Consider the following 19,978-nt stretch of genomic DNA (forward strand, 5'->3'; position numbering starts at 1 on the left):
TTTCCATTTCCCCCAACTAGACTATAAAATCCTTGAGGGACAATACCTTATTCTACTTTACTTTGTAAATACCTGGGAAAAGATCTAGCATGTATCTCACACTGAAAAACCATCTGTTGAATAAATAACGGAAGGGATGAGCACATGGCTGCCCGCCTATGCTTCCCACCCTCTCACTCCCGGCCCCCCACCCCTACTTTCTCCACCCGCTAGAAGCATTCTGAAGAGAATGGAAAATCTAAACCAACTATTCAGGGTAACTGTCCAGTCACTCTGCGTCCCTCTGCCTTTACGGCAATATATATACTAAATGGTATGAGCTCAAGTTTCCATACAGACCCAGGCAGCCAAGGGAGTTCTCTCTTCCCAGCCGAGGCTAAACAGGGACCCAACCACAAGCATCCAGTAATTCTGAACATGACGTGAACAACGTAAAAATAGCTCCTGTATCTCTTTGCCCCCACCACCCTTCTCCCCAGCAACACAAAGGGCAGAAGACAGTGACACCCCTAACAAGCCTTAGCTTGTTCCAGCACAAACAGCCCCAGCCTCCTACATCTGGATCAGCTGCTGTGAGCCAACAGGGTATTCTAAATTACATTTTAATTACCATAATTTTTCACAGGTACCTGAAACCAGATCATGACGACGGTGCAAGAAATCCCCAAATAGGATGCACGAGGTCCAAGTTAAAGCTAGTCTTCTAAACACACACCTTTTCTCACATGCCTTTTATTTCATGCAGCACTTTACAGTTTGCAGAGTGCTTTCATGGGCCTTCTCTCTCCCACAGGCTCTGGATTAAGACAACATGGTTCAATTCCAGCCTCCAAAGTATCCTGCCCTCTCCAGAGACCCTTCACCTATCACCATTTGGTGCAATCTGTAACAGAAAAAAAAAAGAAAAAGAATAGGAAATAGGGGAGGAGGGGGTCTTATCCCATGGGTTACTAGGAATGTTAAAGATTAAATGGAAAGCATAGTGAAGATTTTCAAAGAGAAAGCACCTATTGAGGATAATTGATGCTGGACAGATAGCAGATTCTTGACAGACACACATTCTCAGTGTGGATGTGTCTACAGCTAATGGTTAGAAGCCTGAGCTCTGAAATTAATCTGCTTAGATTTGAATCCGGACTGCAACATTTTAGCTATGGGGCCTTGGGCCTCAGTTTCATCAACCAGAAAACAGGAATGATAGTAGTAATTACTTCACAGGCTCTTGTGGAGTTCATGAAATAAATGCAAGTAAAATACTAGCCTAGCCCTAGCACATAGTAAGCACTAAAAAAAAAAAAAAAACAGTATCATTGCGGGAGAGGGTGCCTTAAGAAAGGGGAAAGATCAGCCGGGCGCGGCGGCTCACACCTGTAATCCCAGCACTTTGGGAGGCCAAGGCAGGTAGTTCACCCGAGGTCAGACCAGCCTGGCCAACATGGCAAAACCCCATCTCTACTAAAAATACAAAAATTAGCCGGGCATGTTGGTGGGCGCCTGTAATCCCAGCTAGTTGGGAGGCTGAGGATAGGAGAATCACTTGAACCAAAGGGGCAGAGGTTGCAGTAGGCTGAGATCATGCCACTTCACTCCAGCATGGGCAAAAAGAGCAAAACTCCATCAAAGAAAGAAAGAAAAGAAAGAAAAGGAACGAAAGAACAAAAGGGTAAAGGGGGAAAGGTCAAATATATACTTCAGCATCATATACTAATTCTGGAAGGGAGGGTGGGGTAGGGGCAGGACCCCATGCCTCTGGCTCTACTTCTTTCTTAACACTTACAACCTTTCTTCCCCCACCTAGAGGACAAGCGCCTTCAAGGAAGGCATTTGCTTTTTGGTAAGCTCTCAGGTCCCTGACATGTGACTTGGCATAAAACTTCTGTTCAGTCAATATTTACAAAATTAATTGAACAAATTAATTTTATCTCTCTTGCCTCTGTGCATTCCAGGTATCAAAAAGAAACAGCCTGCACAAAGAAAGTCCTCTAAAGGTAGCTTGTCTCTTTTTGGCTCCAGTAATATTTGCAAAGGGAGTCGGTATCCCCGCATATGCCAAAGTGCCAACCCACCAATGTGGTGTTTGCTGCCACTGAGAACCAGAGGTGCTTCCTCGTAGAGGCTCAGGGGTTCTGCTCTCCAGAGATGTGAGCAGCATCAGCCCACCCATCTCCCTGAGTTGGGGGAATATGCCTGCTCAGGGGTGGCAGGGAGGGAGCGAGGGACAAAGGGGCAAGCGGCTCCCGGGAAACTCCAAAAACAAGTCCATGCACAGCAAGGAGAAATGAGTACACACTTTATTTTTAGCCACACATGATGGAAAGTTACTCTGGGAATGGTGCAAATTTTGCTTCATCACCCTAGGTACCTTCCCAGGATCCTCAGTGGCTTCCCAGGGAAATAACTGATAAGGGGACAAAGGAATTTCTTAGGTTCTTTCAGAGATGGAGAGGCAGGAGACAGACACGAGGTAAAATGAGGTTGGGGAGAAAAGGTGGACTCCATGAACACCCACGACACTCCCATACCAGCTCAGAGGGCTGCAGGCTCCTACAAGTAGGTATAGCCCCACTGGCTAAGAGGAGGAAGAAGGTCCCTACCATAGCCAGTCCAAGAAACAAGGCTGTCATTCCACCCCACCCCGCTGGAAAGCAGGGCAGTGGAAAGAACCAGGCTACGGAATCAGGAACATCTGAATTTCAATCCCACCTCTGCTGTGTTTTGAGACAGGCAACTCAAGTTCCCCAAGCCTCCATTCCCTCCTCTGTAAATCGGTGCTGCCAAACTGAGTCGCTCTCCAGGCCAGTGAAAAAATGTCTGCAGAGTAAGTCGACTGGCACCTGGTGCTGGATTAACTCTCTTTTCACGATTAAACTGAGGCTCAAGGAGAGGTCTCCCAAGGCTCTACTGTTGTGTGGTCTTGGCAAAGTGCTTTCTGTTCTCCAGGCTCCACGTCTTTCCATCTACCAAGGGAACATGTTGGCGGAGATCTTTCAAGGTCCCTGCCTGTTCTGGGATGCTGCTAAGCACCCTGGCCTGGTGGACTGCTGGCAGACATCTCCCCTTTAATGTGTTGGGGGCTCCACTCTGAAACTATATCCTGACCTCACAGTGAGCCCATACCTTGAGAAACCTTAAGAAATTACAGAGATTTATGATTATAATGTTTATTTCCTTACCCTCACCCAAACTGCATCCATGAGCCAGAGAGAATAGATGCTGACCTGCCATCCACTCATTCCATAAGGATTTACTCAGCTCCCATGGTAGTAAGTGCTGTGCTGGGCAAGGGATATTTAGCCAATGGTGACCAAGGGCAAAAGTGAACAGGACAGTAGAGAGGATAGCCCAGTCCTACCTTCCCAGAGCTTAACTGCTACCTGATGTAAAATATAAGTTAATTCCTTTATTACGCTTGTGGAGGAGGTATAAAAGAGAAGTCCTGGGAGCCAAGGGAGTGCACGACAGGAGGCCTGACCAGGCCAGCAGGCAGGACAGGGTCCCCAAGAAGTACCCTCTAGGCTGAGGTCTGAAAAATGAGCAGATACTAATCTGGAGAGCAGGGGAGAGAGGGGGTGCTTCTCTGCACTTTCCAGGCAGAAGGAACAGCATGTGCAAAGGCCAGTACTTGGCACTTTTGAGAAACCAAAAGAAGCCCAGTGTGGCTGGAGGGCAAAGAGGGAGGCGGCTGGAGGGCAAAGTTGTCCAAGTCAGGGCTACGAAGGCAGGCTTTCAAAATGCGCACTGGCACCACACCGTGTAAGGCCACGCGCAGAGGGATTTCCTGGAATGTCTGGATCTGGGCAAAGGTTCCCTGCGGAGAGCACCAGGAGAGATACTGATGGCCCGAGGCACAGGAAAGCAGCGCAGCCAAGGCTGCAGAATCCAGGCATCCAGGTCTGGAACTGGAAGGTACTTCATGAAGGGCCCTCCTCAAATGCCCTTTCCGTTTTCCAGAGAGTTTGCTCCACTCCTGCCCCCACACCCACTTGTTTCACTTCTTATTTTTGCTTTTTAAACCAGGGCCTTCTTACGGTCAGGTTAATGCATTTTTAAAAAGAAAGCCCTGAATGTGCGGCCCTCCCTCCCTGGGAGGAGATGGGTGGATCAAAAAATACTAGGCCCTCTTAGCTCTTCCTCTACCACCAGCAGTGACCAGAGCAGTGGGTGGGGCCTGGGCAGGTGTGGGCTCCCAGCAAAGGGGGCCTGAGAGCCAGGCATTTATGCCTTCCCTCTCCACCCCTCCCATTCCCAGGCAAGGCCTCCCCCACCCTGTCCTTCACTACCTACTGTGGTAAAGCCCAGGAACAAAAGGGACAGACTGGGGGAAGGCAGAGAACACTGGACAATCTAAAAACCCAAGTTCAATCTCTGCTGCTCAGCCTCTTAGCAGCCTTGAAACCCTGGACAAGAAAGAAGCTAACCTCCCCGAACCTCAGTATTCTTAAGTAAAATGTGGGGATTTGTGTAAAAATTAAGTGAAGTCATGGGGAAAGGACCTGGCATACATTGGGCAGGACCCTTCCCTGAGTCTCCCACACCCCAGCCTCCTGGATCCACTCTGCTATCACAGACCCTTCTGCCACCGCCCCTCCCGGTGAACTGACATGCTTTGAGCTTCCTCAAGGGAAAACGCTCCCCGATGCCGACAGATGGGGAGTCCTAAAATACAGCGTATGGATCATGTTTCGTGACTAGCAAAACACGCCAGCCGGGACACTTTGAGAACCCGGCCGGTTTTCAGGAACAGGATTTTACACATTTCCCAGGATTGGCGGATCTGCGCTCGCCTCCACCCGCCTGCGAGCTCCATAGCCCGGATCCTGTACCAGGGGGATACTTAGGACAGGTGGGGGCCTGCGGGAGAGGGGTGGCTGTGCCCTAACCCTCTGCTGCTTTTCATACTGCTACTACCATTTATGTATTGGACACGTGATACATTCCCTGCTGCGTGTCAGGGGTTTGGCAGGTGTTCTGAAGCCACCCTGCCTGGATCCCCATCCTGGCTCTAACTGTATGACCCTGGGCAAGTCACTTCATCTCTCTGAACTTCACTTTGCTTATCTGTGAATAGGGATGATAGTACCTTCCCCTCACGGGGCCAGGGTGGGAACTGGGTGAACAACATCAGAACTCAGTAGACATGAACTGCTGCTATAATCAAATCATGAGGTAACTATCATTGCAGCTATCCTACCGAAGGTAAAACGGACACTAAGAGGCCATGCCAGCTGTCCAGGTCACCCAGTGGCAGGGGAGCAGGTCTGCCTCTGAAGGGGATCAGGGATGGACTTCAGAGGGTCTGCAAACCCCAACCCCTGGCCTTATGGCGCACATTCACAATTATACATGTGAATGTGCAGTGTTTAGAGAGGCGGGCAATGAATTCCAGTCTCCCAGGGATCTACGGCCCCATAAAGGTTACAAACCATGGCTTCATATGACCATATCTACTTGACACACATAAGATCACCCTGGCACAGCAGTCCTGAACTCTAGGATCTGGAGCAAGGATTACACCCCACCCCCTCTCCCCAAAGGAAAGACATTGGTTCTTGGCAACATCAATCACAAAAAGCTTTGGACCAGGAGAAGGGGCTAAGACAGCCACTAGCAGGGAAGTTTGTTAACACAGGTTCCGGAATTTTAGAAGAGGATATGCAACTCAAGAAACTGAGGAAGAGTAGTCTGTACTTCCAACGGCTCCAAGAAGACCCAAAGGAGAAAAAGGAGAGAGAGTGGGAAGCTCAGTACCTGGCAACTGAGGTAGCACCTGGGGGTGCGGGGCACGACAGCCAAGAGCTGCCTCTGTTTAGACACCTGGGCTCAGTCACTCCAGTGGACTGACATTACCCTACTGGACTGGAGCTTGTAAGGGCAGAGACATGTTTAGAAAAAAAAAGTCACACCAAGACATGAATCAGGATACGAACAATATTAATATTTGAAAAGTGGAATTACCAGAGTTTTGTTTACGTTTATTATCTAATTTCCTTCACAATGAACATATATCTCTACATCCACTGGAAAGAAGACACAAAACCAATCTACTTACAAAAACAGCTATGCACTGCACACAGTCTTGGCATAATAAATACTTGTGCTTCTGCCCAAAGTAGGCTCTTGAAGCCCCCTTTTGAGAATGAGTGATTCAAGCCACTCCCAGAAAAGGTATCATTTTGGGAATAGAGAATGGGGTGATTTGAGTATGTTCAAGAGACTTCTTCTGTGGGTGATTCGTTTAGGGGCATAAAGATGAGCTCTGCTTCCCCGTGATGACCGCCGGGGCAGCTAATCCCGTCACCCCTTAACACACTCGGTGCCGTCAGTATGGGGAAGGCCTTGTAAAGAGAGGAAAGAATTGGGGGAAACATCCGATCAATTTTTTTTTTCTCTTTTTTTGGGCGGGAAGAGAGGAGCAAAGAGATGAGAGATAGCAACAGAGAACAGCTTCTCAGGCCGGGTGCTTCACACTTGCAATCCCAGTGCTTTGGGAGGCCAAAGCAGGAGGATCACTTCAGCACAGGAGTTCGAGACCAGCCTAGGCAACACAGCAAGACACTGTCTCAAATTAAAAAGAAATAAATAAATTGAAAAACAAAGCAAGGTCTCCCACTGCTTGATCCCGTCGCTGGCAGACAGTGCCCATCAGTCCACGTGCACACAGCTGTAAACTGCATTTGGTGCGTGTGGTTTTTCCTCACAGTACTGAGGATACGTATAATCCAGACTTCCTACTTACACTACACTTGTTTCCTCTAATACAATGGCTACAAATGCTTTCTACTCCACTCCTGTCATCTGTGCGGAAATTCTCCTGATACACAGGGAGACGAGAAAGTCACAAGAGCTCTCGTGCGTGGCCAACAGGTTCAGTCTCAGTTCTCTCTGCTCAGATGGGAAACTTCTGCAAGGGAAGAAAAAGGGCTGAACCCAGCCATTAGAAACTAACTTACACTTGGCTTCTTCATGCTTATCCACAGCAGAAACACAGGAGCCCTTGTAAAAAACATCCTTATTGACACTACGCAGTATTTGCCCTTCCAATAAAACAGTTCCTAGCTATCAAGGCAGCCTGGAACAAAGGACACCAAGAGCTGCACTCTAAAAGCCACCCAAGTCTCAGCCCTCCCATCCAAGGAGAAGACCAAGGCACTGGAAGAACCTCCAAGTCCATGGTCCCGGCTACCTTCCCCACACCTTCCTTCACAGAGAAGGAAGAGTAATCCTCACTTGAGCCAGCTGGCTCAAAATTAACAGGGCAGAAAAGAAAAGCCTTCCACATTTCAAAGGCCTCCTCTGAAGTGCTTGCATGAACATCTCCTTTTAAGATTTCCTTTAAAATCCTTGGTTTCCAAAGAAGTAGCTAGCATCTCACCCCAAAAGCCAAGCAAAGTCTCTGTGCCTGACCATGCCCTGACCATGACACACAGCAGATTCCTAACAGAAGATTACTGTACTGAGGCCAGGCGTGGTGGCTCACATCTGTAATCCCAGCACTTTGGGAGGCCGAGGTGAGTGGATTGCCTGAGCTCAGGAGTTCGAGACCAGCCTGGCCAGCATGGTGAAACCCCATCTCTACCAAAATACAAAAAATTAGGCCCAGCGCAGTGGCTCACGCCTGTCATCCCAGCACTTTGGGAGGCCAAGGCGGTGGATCACCTGAGGTCAGGAGTTCGAGATCAGCCTGGCCAACATGGTGAAACCCCATCTCTACAAAAATACAAGAAAACAAAAACAAAAACAAAAAAATTAGCCAGGCATGGTGGCACACGCCTGTACTCCCATCTACTCGGGAGGCTGAGATAGGAGAATTGCTCGAACTCAAGAGGCAGAGGTTGCAGTGAGTCAAGATCATGCCATTGCCCTCCAGCCTGGGTGACAGAGCAAGACTCCATCTCCAAAAAAAAAAAAAAAAAAAAAAAGATTACCGTACTGACTAAAGTTACAGAGTAGATTAAGATCTTTAAGGCCCCTTGTAACAGGAATGTGGATTTTGATTTCCAGCCTGGCACTGTCACCCTGTGCTGGGGGTTGAATTGTGTACCCCCAAAAGATATGCTCAAGTCCTACCCCCAGTACCTGTGAATGGGCTCTCGTTTATAAATACAGGCCAGGCGCGGTGGCTCACGCCTGTAATCCCAGCACTTTGGGAGGCTGAGGCGGGCAGATCACAACTTCAGGAGATCAAGACCATCCCGGCTAATACAGTGAAACCCCGTCTCTACTAAAAATACCAAAAAAATTAGCTGGGCATTGTGGTGGGCGCGCCTGTAGTCCCAGCTACTCGGGAGGCTGAGGTTGGAGAATGGCGTGAATCCGGGAAGTGGAGCTTGCAGTGAGCCGAGATCACGCCACTGCACTCCAGCCTGGGGACAGAGCAAGATTCCATCTAAAAAAAAAAAAAAAAACAGAAATACAGTCTCCTGTGGTAGCCTTTGGGGATTGGGTCCAGGCCCTCATTCCCCAATCCACCTCATGGATACCAAAATCCTCAGATGTTTGAGTCCTTTATATAAAATGGTAGAGTATATGCACATCCTCCCACATACATTTTTAAATTTTTTTCAGACACTGCACTCTGTCATCCAGGCTGGAGTGCAGTGGAGTGATCACAGCTCACTACCTCCTTGGACCTGGGATCAAGCAATCCTCCTTCCTCAGCCTCCCAAGTAGCTGGGACTACAGGCATACACCACCACGCCCAGCTAATTTATTTAATTTTTTTGTACAGATGGGGTCTCACTATGTTAACCAAGCTGGTCTTGAACTACTGACTTGAAGCAACCCTCCCACCTTGGCCTCCCAAAGTACTGGGGTTATACGTGTGAGCCACCATGCCCAGCCCTTCCATATACTTTAAATCATCTCTGGGTTACTTATAATATCTAATACAATATAAATGCTAGGTAAATAGTTGTTAGGCTGTTTTTTAATTTGTCCTTTTTTTTTTTTTATTTTCTTAAAGAGATGGGGTCTTGCTATATTGTCCAAGCTGGTCTTGAACTACTAGCCTCAAACATTCCTCCCACCTTAGCCCCCCACAGTGCTGGGATTACAGGCATGAGTCACCACACCAGGCCTGTATTCTTTGCGTTGGTTTGTTTTCCCTGAATATTTTTGATCACTGAATCTGCAAATGCTGACTGAACCTGCAGATGTGGAAGGCCGACCCTACATCCTTTTCCACGTGTCATCAAGCGAAAACGAGGTGATACTGGATTAGGGTGGGTCCTGCTGCAATGACTGGTATCCATATAAAATGAGAAGAATATAAAATGAGATGTACAGGGAGGTGCCATGTGATAGCAGAGGCAGAGATTGGAGTCCTGGGGGTTAAGGAATGCCAAGGATTGCAGCAACACTGGAAGGTAAGAAGAAGACATGGGGCAGACGCTCCTCTAGAACCTCCAGAGGGCATGGCCCTGTGGGCACCTTCCTCATGAACTTTCAGCCTCCAGAACGTTGAGACTAAGTTTCTGTTGTTTAAAGCCACCCAGTTTGTGGTACTTTGTTACTGCGTCTAGAAAACTAACAGGTCTAGAATTCATTCACTCCAAGGCTGTCAACACTCTCAGCCACCCAATCACCCATCCTTTTCCTCATTCTGTGCTCTGTTGCCACTTCAGGGTTATATGACTCCATGCAACCAACCCTGACCTTCCGCAAACCCCATCCGGAGAGGTCAGAGTCCCCATATCCACCTGGAGACAGCAACACAAAGTCATCTTTATTGGGTGGCAGACTCTGCCCCTCAGTCCGCCAACTGAGAACCGCCAAGGAAAGTCTGAGGTAACCCACAAGGTATTGGGAAACCGAAGGCATGGGGAGCGGGGCGGGGTGAGGACGGGTGGAAATTAGCAGGGAGTGGGCAGAAAGAAGAGAGAAAAAGGAAAAGGTTCAAAAAGGAGCCTGTGGGTCAAGAGGACACCCAAGCGACAACAGGAAGTAGACACCCTCCTGCCTTGCCCCTCAGCCAGTCACATGCTTCTTTCTCCCTCACACGACTGAGGTCTGCCTGGGACAGCCTCCCACAGCCTGCCAAACAGGTGACACCCAGAGCACTGGCTACCCACACAGCTGCTGCACTTCAAGCTCCCACAATGAGAATACGAGCCTACTTCCATCCAGGGCTTGGGCTTTGTTTGTTTTGGATTTCCAATACCTGGGACTTGCTGGGGCCAATTCAATACTGGAAGGCCAAGGAGATGGCTGGGCAGACAGGATGGATTGCATGAGCTCAGGAGTTTGAGACCAGCCTGGGGAATACAATGAAACCCCATCTCTACCAAAATACAAAAAATTAGGCCGGGCGCGGTGGCTCACACCCGTAATCCCAGCACTTTGGGAGGCCAAGGTGGGTGGATCACTTGAGGTCAGGAGTTCGAGACCAGCCTGGCCAACATGGCGAAACCCTGTCTCTACAAAAATGCAAAAACAAAAACAAAAAAAGTAGCCAGGCATGGTGGCACATCTACTCCCTGTACTACCATCTACGCAGGAGGCTGAGACAGGAGAACTGCTTGAACCCAAGAGGCAGAGGCTGCAGTGAGCCGAGATCATGCCATTGCACTCCAGCCTGGATGACAGAGCAAGACTTTATCACAAAAGAAAAAAATTGGCCGGGCGTGGCAGCACATGCTTGTAGTCCCATCTACTCAGGAGGCTGAGGCAGGAGAATTGCTTGAACCTGGGAGACAGAGGTTGCAGTGAGCCAAGATCACGCCACTGCACTCCAGCCTCATGCAGTGCAAGGTTCTACACGCTGCCTCACCTGTGCCAGCTTAGGATCTGTGGTTATGGGGCAGCGGGGCAGATGTATCCCATTCACTTCCCCACCACACTCACAGCTCAGATGGAGGCACCAATGTGCCTGGAAGAGCAAGGCCAGGGCTTTGGAAGTGAGCTCACAGGACTGTGGAAGTGAGCGGCCTCTAAATCTCACCTCCTCTCCTTGCTCTGGCACTCACTGACACTTAAGGCAAGTCACAAAATTAGGCCATTGAGGCCTGGGAGAGGAAGGCTGGTGTCTTGTTGAGAGCCAGAGCCAGGCTAGAAACCCAACTCAATAACCAGCAAGCTGCTGCTCTTCACCCATTCAACAAGAAACAGGTGAGCACCTACCCATTCTGTGTTCTCAGCAGCCTCATCTGCAAAGACAGGATGACAATTACCTGTCTGAACAAAGCTCTTCTGAGGATGGAACATGATAACCAATAAAAAATGCCCGGCATAATGTTGGGCACATCAAAAAGAGCCACTATGGAGGAGAGATTATCATTATTAGGGTCACAACTTCCAACCCAGAGCTTGAGACCCAACCAGGTCTCTGTATCATCCACCAGCATGTCAGCTCCACAAGGCAGGCAGGGATATTCCTCTGCTGTTCCCTGTGGCATTCCCAGCCCCTACAACAGTGCCTGGCACACAGTAGGCACCCAAATGTTTCTATGTGAACAAAACAACTGCCAGGCATCCAATGCCCTTAAGGGTAGATGCAGAAATATCAAAACAGCACGATACACTGACCATCTTGGGGAAAGAAGAGCATACTATGAAGTTACTTAACAAGCAGCTTTGGCCCCCATCCTGGGAACAAAAGGCTGCTGGTTCCTCCCAAATGAAGCCAAAATCAAAGAGGAGACCAATACAGAGCTCCCTCAGGCTTCAGCCTTGAAGAGGCATGTTGGCTCTTCCAGGAAGCAGGTTAAGGGTTTAGGCATGCCACCTTAGTCTCACTCATGAAATGATGGCTGGGGGTCACAAGAGATGGGTACGCAATGAGGAAACAGTGTGGATGGGCCAAAAAAAATAAAAAATAAATCCAAATAATTATTTTACAGATGTCTTTTTCAAGAAATGGCTCCCGCTTCAGTTGAGATTCATAGCCATTTCATCTTTTAACCTTCCCCTCCTCTCCTCATTTCCATTTTAGGTTCGGCCATACCTGGCGAGTGTCTTGGAATAAATAACACAAATTGCTGGCAATCTGTAGCCCCTGGTACACCTCTCACCTGGGGTCCTTTTAGCCTCTGCTGTTGGCTGTCATTCCAACCCTTCTGTCCCAAATTAAACCGCACTAAACCCCGACCCTGGGTACTTAACCAGAAATGCCTCTACCATTTCCACCTCTACTGGCTGTACCTCACCTGCCACGCCAACCTGGGACTATGAAAACCCACCAAGATATATTAAGTAGGGGCATCCACGTGAAAAGGCATCATGGCAGAGTGACAGTGTGAGGATCTGGGAAGCTGAAGGCTCCACGGCTGCTTCCTTTTAGGAGGTGACTTGAGAACAGGTTGCTCACACTATCTGAGCCCCGACTGTACCATGCATAAAAATGGGCAAAATAGGCCGGGCGCGGTGGCTCAAGCCTGTAATCCCAGCACTTTGGGAGGCCGAGACAGGCGGATCACGAGGTCAGGAGATCGAGACCATCCTGGCTAACACGGTGAAACCCCGTCTCTACTAAAAAAAAAAAAAAAAAAACACACAAAATCTAGCCGGGCGAGGTGGCGGGCGCCTGTAGTCCCAGCTACTCAGGAGGCTGAGGCAGGAGAATGGCGGGAACCCGGGAGGCGGAGCTTGCAGTGAGCTGAGATCCAGCCACTGCACTCCAGCTTGGGTGATAGAGCGAGACTCCGTTTCAACAACAACAAAAAAAAAAGGGCAAAATAATAATAGTGCCTCCCAACGGGGTTGCTGTGGGGACAAAACACAAGAGCAGCCCCTGAATGCTTCTATTTGAAAGTGTGGAACAAGCGCTGTTTCCAGGAACTCTAGTCTCCTTTCTCATCCGTGCAAGAGGTACAAGCTAGAAAACTGTGCCGAGCACAAGGCAGCTCTGCAAAGCAGTAGTCCTGTTTTTCTCAAGTGATTAACAGGTCCAAGAAAGGCTGTGGTGCGATTTATGAGGGCCACAGCCAAGAGAGATTTATACGCGTATGGCCTTCGGATGGTTTTCTAAGACGTGTGCACAACCCGGGTTTGGCTGAGGAGCTCAGTAGCAAGTAATTTTCTAATTGATTCATTAGCACTCCAATCAACTACTACTTTAGACACAAAGGCCTTGCTTGGGTCTGAATGTCTCAGCCTGGGAAGTTGAGCTGAATAAACCATTCTTGCCCTGGGGGCGGCAGCAGCCCAGGGACAGGCAGTGGAACTCACACCATGACCATCCAAAAATCATATCAACATGTAAATAAACTCAAGAGTCTGGACGCAGAAATAGAACCTGCACACCTTCTTAAATGCTTTTTTTTTGTTTTTGTTTTTGTTTTTTTGGGTTTTTTTTGAGACAGGGTCTCACTCTGTCATTAATGCTGGAGTGCACTGGTGCAATCATAGACTCGACCTCCTGGACTCGGCAATCCTCCAACCTCAGCCTCCCGAGTAGGTGAGACTACAGGCACATGCCACTACGCCCAGCTAATCTTTTTGTATTTTTTGTAGAGATGGGGTCTCACTATGTTGCCCAGGCTGGTCTTGAACTCCTAGCTCAAGCAGTCTGCCCACCTCGGCCTCCCAAAGTGCTCCCAAATTACAGGCATGAGCCATCATGCCCGGCCTTAAATGCTATTTTTCATAAGGAGAATGTTCTGACCAGAAGAAGATGATGTGAAAACAGTTAAGTAAAAGTAGGAAAACAGACTGAAAAGAAATACTTGAAAAGTTAGCACAAAGTTAGTCCTGGTGGTGAGTGACTTTCTTTTCTTCTTTCCTCCTACTTTTCAAAATAAGCATGTATAGAACACATAACTTCTTCGGTTCTCTCAGGTATAGAATGGCAGCAATTATACCTGATACCCAAGGTTACTGGAAGGATGAAATTAGATTATGTATGAAACAAGTGGAGCCTGAAGAGCCAGGGGTGCCGGAAAGGCGGAGCCTGAAGAGCCAGGGGTGCCGGAAAGGCGGAGTGTGAAGAGCCAGGGGTGCCGGAAAGGTGGAGCCTGAAGAGCCAGGGGTGCTGGAAAGGCTGACCCACCAGATCAGTGACTCACAGACTCCCCCTGCCTCCTGGGCCAAAATTCAAGTTATGCTCAGGAAGGTTATAAATGACTCCAGTCACTTATGAATTGTTGAGGCCACAAAGGCTAAAAGTCACAGATCTCAAGAGTAATGTTATAATAATCTAAATACAAATGAAACTTTATCTTCCTTCATCTTTTCATATTCCTCTGGCATTTGGGATATTCACCTAAGACAGGGTTCCTTAACAGGCCAAGCTAGCAGGGATGAACCTCCAGCAGACGCTCCCACGGAGTGACCTCGCTGGGCCCTTATGGGAGCCCCTGTTTTGGGACCAGCTTGCTGCCTGTACACCAGCTGTAGAAGCATCCCCAATGCCATTTGGGAAGGACTCCTGACTCGATCTAGCCCAGCTCAGCGTACTGCCTATCTATCCATCCATCTACCCAAACATCTGTATGTTTATTCTCCAGAAGGAGCTCCTGGTGCGCTAAAGAGCAGTGTGGACTCCAGCAAACCAACAGGCTTCCACAGCATGGAAGGCAAAATACATGAAGACCCCCAATCTTGGCCATGCCTGGTGGCGCACGCCTGTAGTCCCAGCTACTTAAGAGGTCGAGGCAGGAGGATTCCTTGAAGCCAGGAGTTTAAGACCTAACTGGGCAACATAGTGAGACCCTGTCTCTACAAAACAAACAACAACAACAACAAAACAGTCCCTTCAGTCTGAACAGCCTTGGGCTAGACAGGGCTCAGGGTACATAAAAGGATCAAAAGCCTAAAACTTCGGGAGCAGCACAAGGTGCCTTAGGAAGCTTGAAGTAAACCGATTCAAGTCCTACTTCACCTAGCAGGGAATTACCTTGTTATCCTACTAAGTGGCAATCTCCAGAGAGGCAAAATGGGTCCAAACTTCTTGACTGATTGGTAAGGTGGCTTCTTCAAGTGACTTCTCCAAAAAACACCCCCTGGGAACCTTCTGTCAGAAACCATTCCCACTGGGTCACCCCACTTCCTATGAGGCTTCATCTCAGCTCCAAACTCCTTCCTCGCCTGCCCTCACCTCCCAGCCTCCAGAAGAGAAAGTCATCCATCTGGGGTCTTACTACAGTAATGTTAATGGAACAAGGCAAGCAGAGGGTGGGCCGGCCGTCAACTCATGAGTCTCACCTTGTAGGATGTGCAGCGGGAGGAAGCTGCGCCTCGCCGTTTGACCATGTGAGCATCTAGCATGACCGGCTGTGCTTGCTGCCATCACCACTAACAGAAACGCACAGACAACACAAAACCTGAGAATTCCCATCTCAATCAACTGCTCGGAAACTTCAATCTGAGAGTAAACTGTCACGTTTTTCCCACTCTAAAACAGGAGGACTAATGACAGAGGAACCTCAACACAATCCATGGGGCTCAAGCCAGATCCCTCACAACAGAGCACAAAAGCCACCCAGTCCCACAAAATGTAAGCTGACACCGGGCCCCTCAACGGATTCTGAATGGGGTTTCGAGAACTGCAGGAGAGACAGGAGGCAGTGGGTAAAGTGGGGAGGCGGCGCGGCTGGACAGCGCCGTGTCCTCAGACCGTCACCCCATCCCCTGCATGGCCCTTGGTTTCCTCACCTGCATGGGGGCCCCAGCTGCAGGTGCTCCATGGACGGGTCCCCACACACCCCTGCCACAGGGAGGACAGCTCTCAGAGGGCCCCAGCCAGTTTTACAGCTGGATACACAGTTTGTTTTATTTATTTTGCATCTAACAAGGTCCTGACGCTGCAACTGGAATAGGGCAGACCCATTCTTTCCGTGGAAATTACGCCCACTGTGAGGGGAAAACTGTGGGCCAAAATCCAAGTTCAAAGGGTAAACTGGCAGGTCACCTCTACTTTCAGATCCTAGAGATTGCAGAAAATCTTCAGCTCAACACCCCCGCTCCTGCCCTGTGACTTACACACATGTGGCCAGGCCATCCCCAGAGGTTTCAACCTTAAAGGTTTTTCCCTTTGCTCCTCTGAGATGTGTCCACTCTGGAACACCCTGTACACCCTCTATGCTGGCCCTACCAAGTCAACATTTCTCCCAGAAGGGGAATGGGAGTGTTTTCAAGTATCCAGGTGACCCAAGTGCATTGTCAGATCCCAATTCTGGCCACCCTCTCGCAGGCTCCATGGAAGTCAGAGAAAAGCAGGCAGGGTCAGAGGCTGCTCTCGAGGGCTGGCTGCCCCATCCTACCCATGCTGCAGTCCAGGGCAAGGGGAGTGGCATTCAGCAAACCCTGTGAAACTATTCTGAATGGGGCAAAATTCACACAAGCCAGATAAAACCTAAAGCCACCTTCTATACCAAGAAACCAGTCTGAGGCCCAGCAATGCACAGACTCTGCTGAGATCTCTCTATCCATTTCCATCCAGACACGGGCTGAGGGACTGAGAGGGACTGTAGATGATCAGGTCAGCACCTTCATTCTACAGATGAGGAGACTGCTGCACAGAGGGGACCGACTCCCCCAAATCATACAGGGACCAGAAATAGAACTGGACCCAGATCCAGGGCTGTCAGTGGCTGACCACTCCCCCGGCTCCGCAAGAGCACTCCTACATCCCAATGCTGGACCAGGATGCCCAACAAAAGATGGGACTCCCATTTCACTATCCTCAACCTGACCTTAAAGCCTAGAGCCAGTGCATACTACTGTCTACAGACTCTACAGCCTTACAAGGCTGCATGTCTGCTCCGCTTGCTGCAGCATCAGTGCACCTCCCAGCCCCTCAAACTCCTACCCATCAAAACCACATGCCAGGTTGACCTTTCCCAGGCACCTGGCACATGCAGGGCAGGTGGACAGCCCAGTGATGGCACGGTACAGCGAGGCAAGTCTTTCCACCTAATCCCACAAAACATAAGCCAATGCTGGGACCCTCAATGGTTGAGGGTTACCCCACTGAACAGCAAACCCAAGAACTACAGGAGAGACACGAGGCAGTGGGTGAAGTGGGGAGGTGGCCTGCCGGATCCCAGAGTCCCAGGAGGGTACACGCTACCACTGTTGTCGTGTGGTCCTCGGTATTCACATCTAACGTGGGAGCAAGCAACTTTCACAAAGACCTGCTGGGCCTCTAACACACAGACCTCTCCTCCAAGAGCTTACAATCGAGAAGGGGAGGGGGAGAAAGCCACATGAAGTCCCAGTAAGTACTCTAAGCTCCTCTCCAGCCCACCCCACCCTCCCCCTCACAAATCCCAGGAACACTAACCTCTCCAGGGGAAAGAAATTCAAAAAAACAAGAAACCCAGGAAGTCAACCAATCGGAGATCCCTGTGAACCTGGACCTAATGTAACACACAACTCAGTGTTAAGACGCGGTGCCTCAGGGAGGAGCGGACTTTCAAACACATCATCTGTACATGCCATCTACCCAGCCTGTGGATTTCCCAGTAATTACATCCAAGAGCAAAGGGGTAGAAAAGAGAAAGGTGAATGAAAAACCATGAATGCCTCATGCCTTTCCAAGGCCAGAAGACTGCTTGCTGCCCTCGACACAAGGTCCCTCTAAAAGGAAGGGGAGGGTGAGGCTGGGTTGTTTCCTCCTCCACTCCTGCTCTTGCTTTGAAGGTCCCTCACACAATGGGAGGCTCTCAGGCCAGGACAACGGTGTGACCTGCCCCTTCTCTGCAGTGCCTGCCACATGCCGCGTCCAACAAACGTCTGATGAGAGAATGAATGAGACCAGGCACTCTCTGTCCTGTTCCTCTCTGTGCCGGGCACACAGCAGACATGAGGTTACTGTGCTCAACTAAGCTGAATTTCTGGACAATATCTATCTGGAGATAAAAACAAGAGGAGGACACCAACCACAGACATTACAATGGAGATCTTCCTCAAATTTATTTTACTTATTTATCTTTTGAGATAGGGTCTCACTCTCTTGCCCAGGCTGGAGCACAGTGGCACAATCTCGGCTCACTGCAACCTCTGCCTTCTGGTTCAAGCGATTCTCCCGCCTCAACTTCCCGAGTAGCTGGGAGTACAGGCGCGTGCCACCATGCGTGACTAATTTTTTTTTAGTAGAAACGAGGTTTCACCATGTTGGCCAGGCTGCTCTGGAACTCCTGACCTCAAGTGATCCACCCGCCTCGGCCTCCCAAAGTGCTGGGATTACAGCTGTGAACCACTACGCCCCGCCTCTCACCCAAATTCAAACAGCTCCCCTGCCTCCCAAATTTAAGCAGGCTTCTTGGAAAACTGAAGGAGTTATCTTAAAGTCCTCCTAAAAAGCCAGTCCCTCTTTATGTGAGGTGGTGTCTCAAGAAGGCGGCTATTGTACGCAGGAGGACAAACCCCTGCACACATCCCTCTATCCACACCTCCCCGCTTTGTGGGGGAGACACAGTCCCACGTGAGGGCTCCTGGAACCCAGCTCCCTCTCCTCCGCCCACCCTGCCTGGCCAGACCCCATTAACGCAGTGCTCGTGCCATCAACACTGTTGTTTTGGAATGTGCCAGTAATTCTAGTGGCAGGAACAGCAAGCTTTAAGCTCAGCAGAGAAACCAGCTGGAGAGGCAGCCTCATGAAATAATGAAATGCCAAACCAACCCCTACATCTTCTCCAGTCTCTCAGGTCACCTACCAGATTAGAAGGCCTGTTGCTACGGCAACCATATCTTGCAAGTGCCGGCTGAACTTCCCCATAATTTTTAACCCTTTAACTAGCTCAGAGAGGGTGGCGTGCAGATGAGCCCAAATCCCGGGGAGTTGGCTTGCTCTGGCTGCGTTTTTACAAATTAAAGCAAGAAAAAAGAAAACCAGCGGCTCGGGGGAGGGGTGAAAGTCCACAGTTGAACAAACAGACGTGGTGCAAAGGAAACGCCACACACATCCACCTTTCCTTCCCGCCAGCGCCCCACCAAACCACCTGATCGGCCACGGTGCAGCAAACTTTTCACGCACCTGGCAACTCCCAAGCGCAGGAGCTGCAAAGGAGATGGGAATAAACAACGGCAAAATGGAACTGTGCCTGCCCCTCCCGGCCAGGCCCCGTGCCCTTGTGCTGCAGAACAGCGCGGGCCCTTCTGTGGGAAGCAGAAGGCGGCCGGGAGCTAGGCGGCGGGGACAGATGGCCACGCAGGCACTGGCACTTTCCAGTTGTCTGATGGGCGCCGGCTGCCAAACAAGCCCCCCACCGCCTTGCAGCCGCTCCCACCCCAAACATAGAGCTTGGGAGTTGCAAAGGGAGGCGCAAAGGGGGCCGACATCCAAAGGGGGCCAAGCACGGGTGCCCCGGGAGCCGCTTCTCCCTCCAGCATTTTACCCACATCTGCAAGTCATCGGGCGTCCACTCGCCTTCTCTCCATTTCAGAAAGTCTTCCTCCACCCGCCCCACCTGCTTTGTGCTCAGCAACCAGCGTTCAGAGGTCTTCAAAGAATAAATGCAGGGACTTTCCTCAGCCTCTTGGTTTTGACAGGACAGACTTCATAAAATCACACAGATGCAGAGAAAGGACTGGCACAGTCTCACCACTGGGGGTAGAGCCCCCTCACCTCACTCCACATCTCCTGGGTGGAGGGAACGGGGCTCACTGGTGTAGCAGAGGCCTGTCTGGTTTCCCCAGAGAATCTAAAGGCCCCTAGGAAGGGAGGGAGGGAAAACAGGAAGAGAGGACTGAGTCCCCAGTGAGAGGAGACAGAAGACTAAAGGGGTTGGAGGGGAAGGGAGAAAAGGAAGAAGGCAGTGCGAGTGAGGAAGGCAGCCAGGTAACCTAGGACGCTAATTAAAGGCTTTGCAGCAATCGTGAGTGCCTAACACAGTGGCCCAGGGTGGGCACTCAACAAATGAGGCCATTGTGCTACACACAGATCCACACCCCCACTCCTGACAAAAAGCTAGGGGCTCACTTACAAAGTCAGGCAGACAGCAGGTGGAAGGAAGGTCAATGTGGGGGTGGGCAGTGCTTCAGTAAGTTGTTTGTGGGCTGGCGGTAGGGTGTACCCTAAGGGTGCTAGCACTATTTGTGG

General features: G+C 50.0%; 1 protein-coding gene across 1 annotated transcript in view; it reads right to left on the reverse strand.

The window, feature by feature from the left end:
* The window catches only part of SSBP3 (single stranded DNA binding protein 3), a 130,933-nt gene extending 111,606 nt beyond the window's left edge, over positions 1 to 19,327 (reverse strand). The window contains exon 1 of the mRNA XM_011926344.1: positions 18,914 to 19,327. The gene's annotated coding sequence lies outside the window, so the exon portion shown is untranslated. The remainder of the gene's footprint in view (positions 1 to 18,913) is intronic.
* Positions 19,328 to 19,978: the final 651 nt, after the last annotated feature.

The sequence above is a fragment of the Colobus angolensis genome, unplaced genomic scaffold (assembly GCF_000951035.1).
Source record: "Colobus angolensis palliatus isolate OR3802 unplaced genomic scaffold, Cang.pa_1.0 Scaffold68, whole genome shotgun sequence".
Taxonomy (NCBI): domain Eukaryota; kingdom Metazoa; phylum Chordata; class Mammalia; order Primates; family Cercopithecidae; genus Colobus; species Colobus angolensis.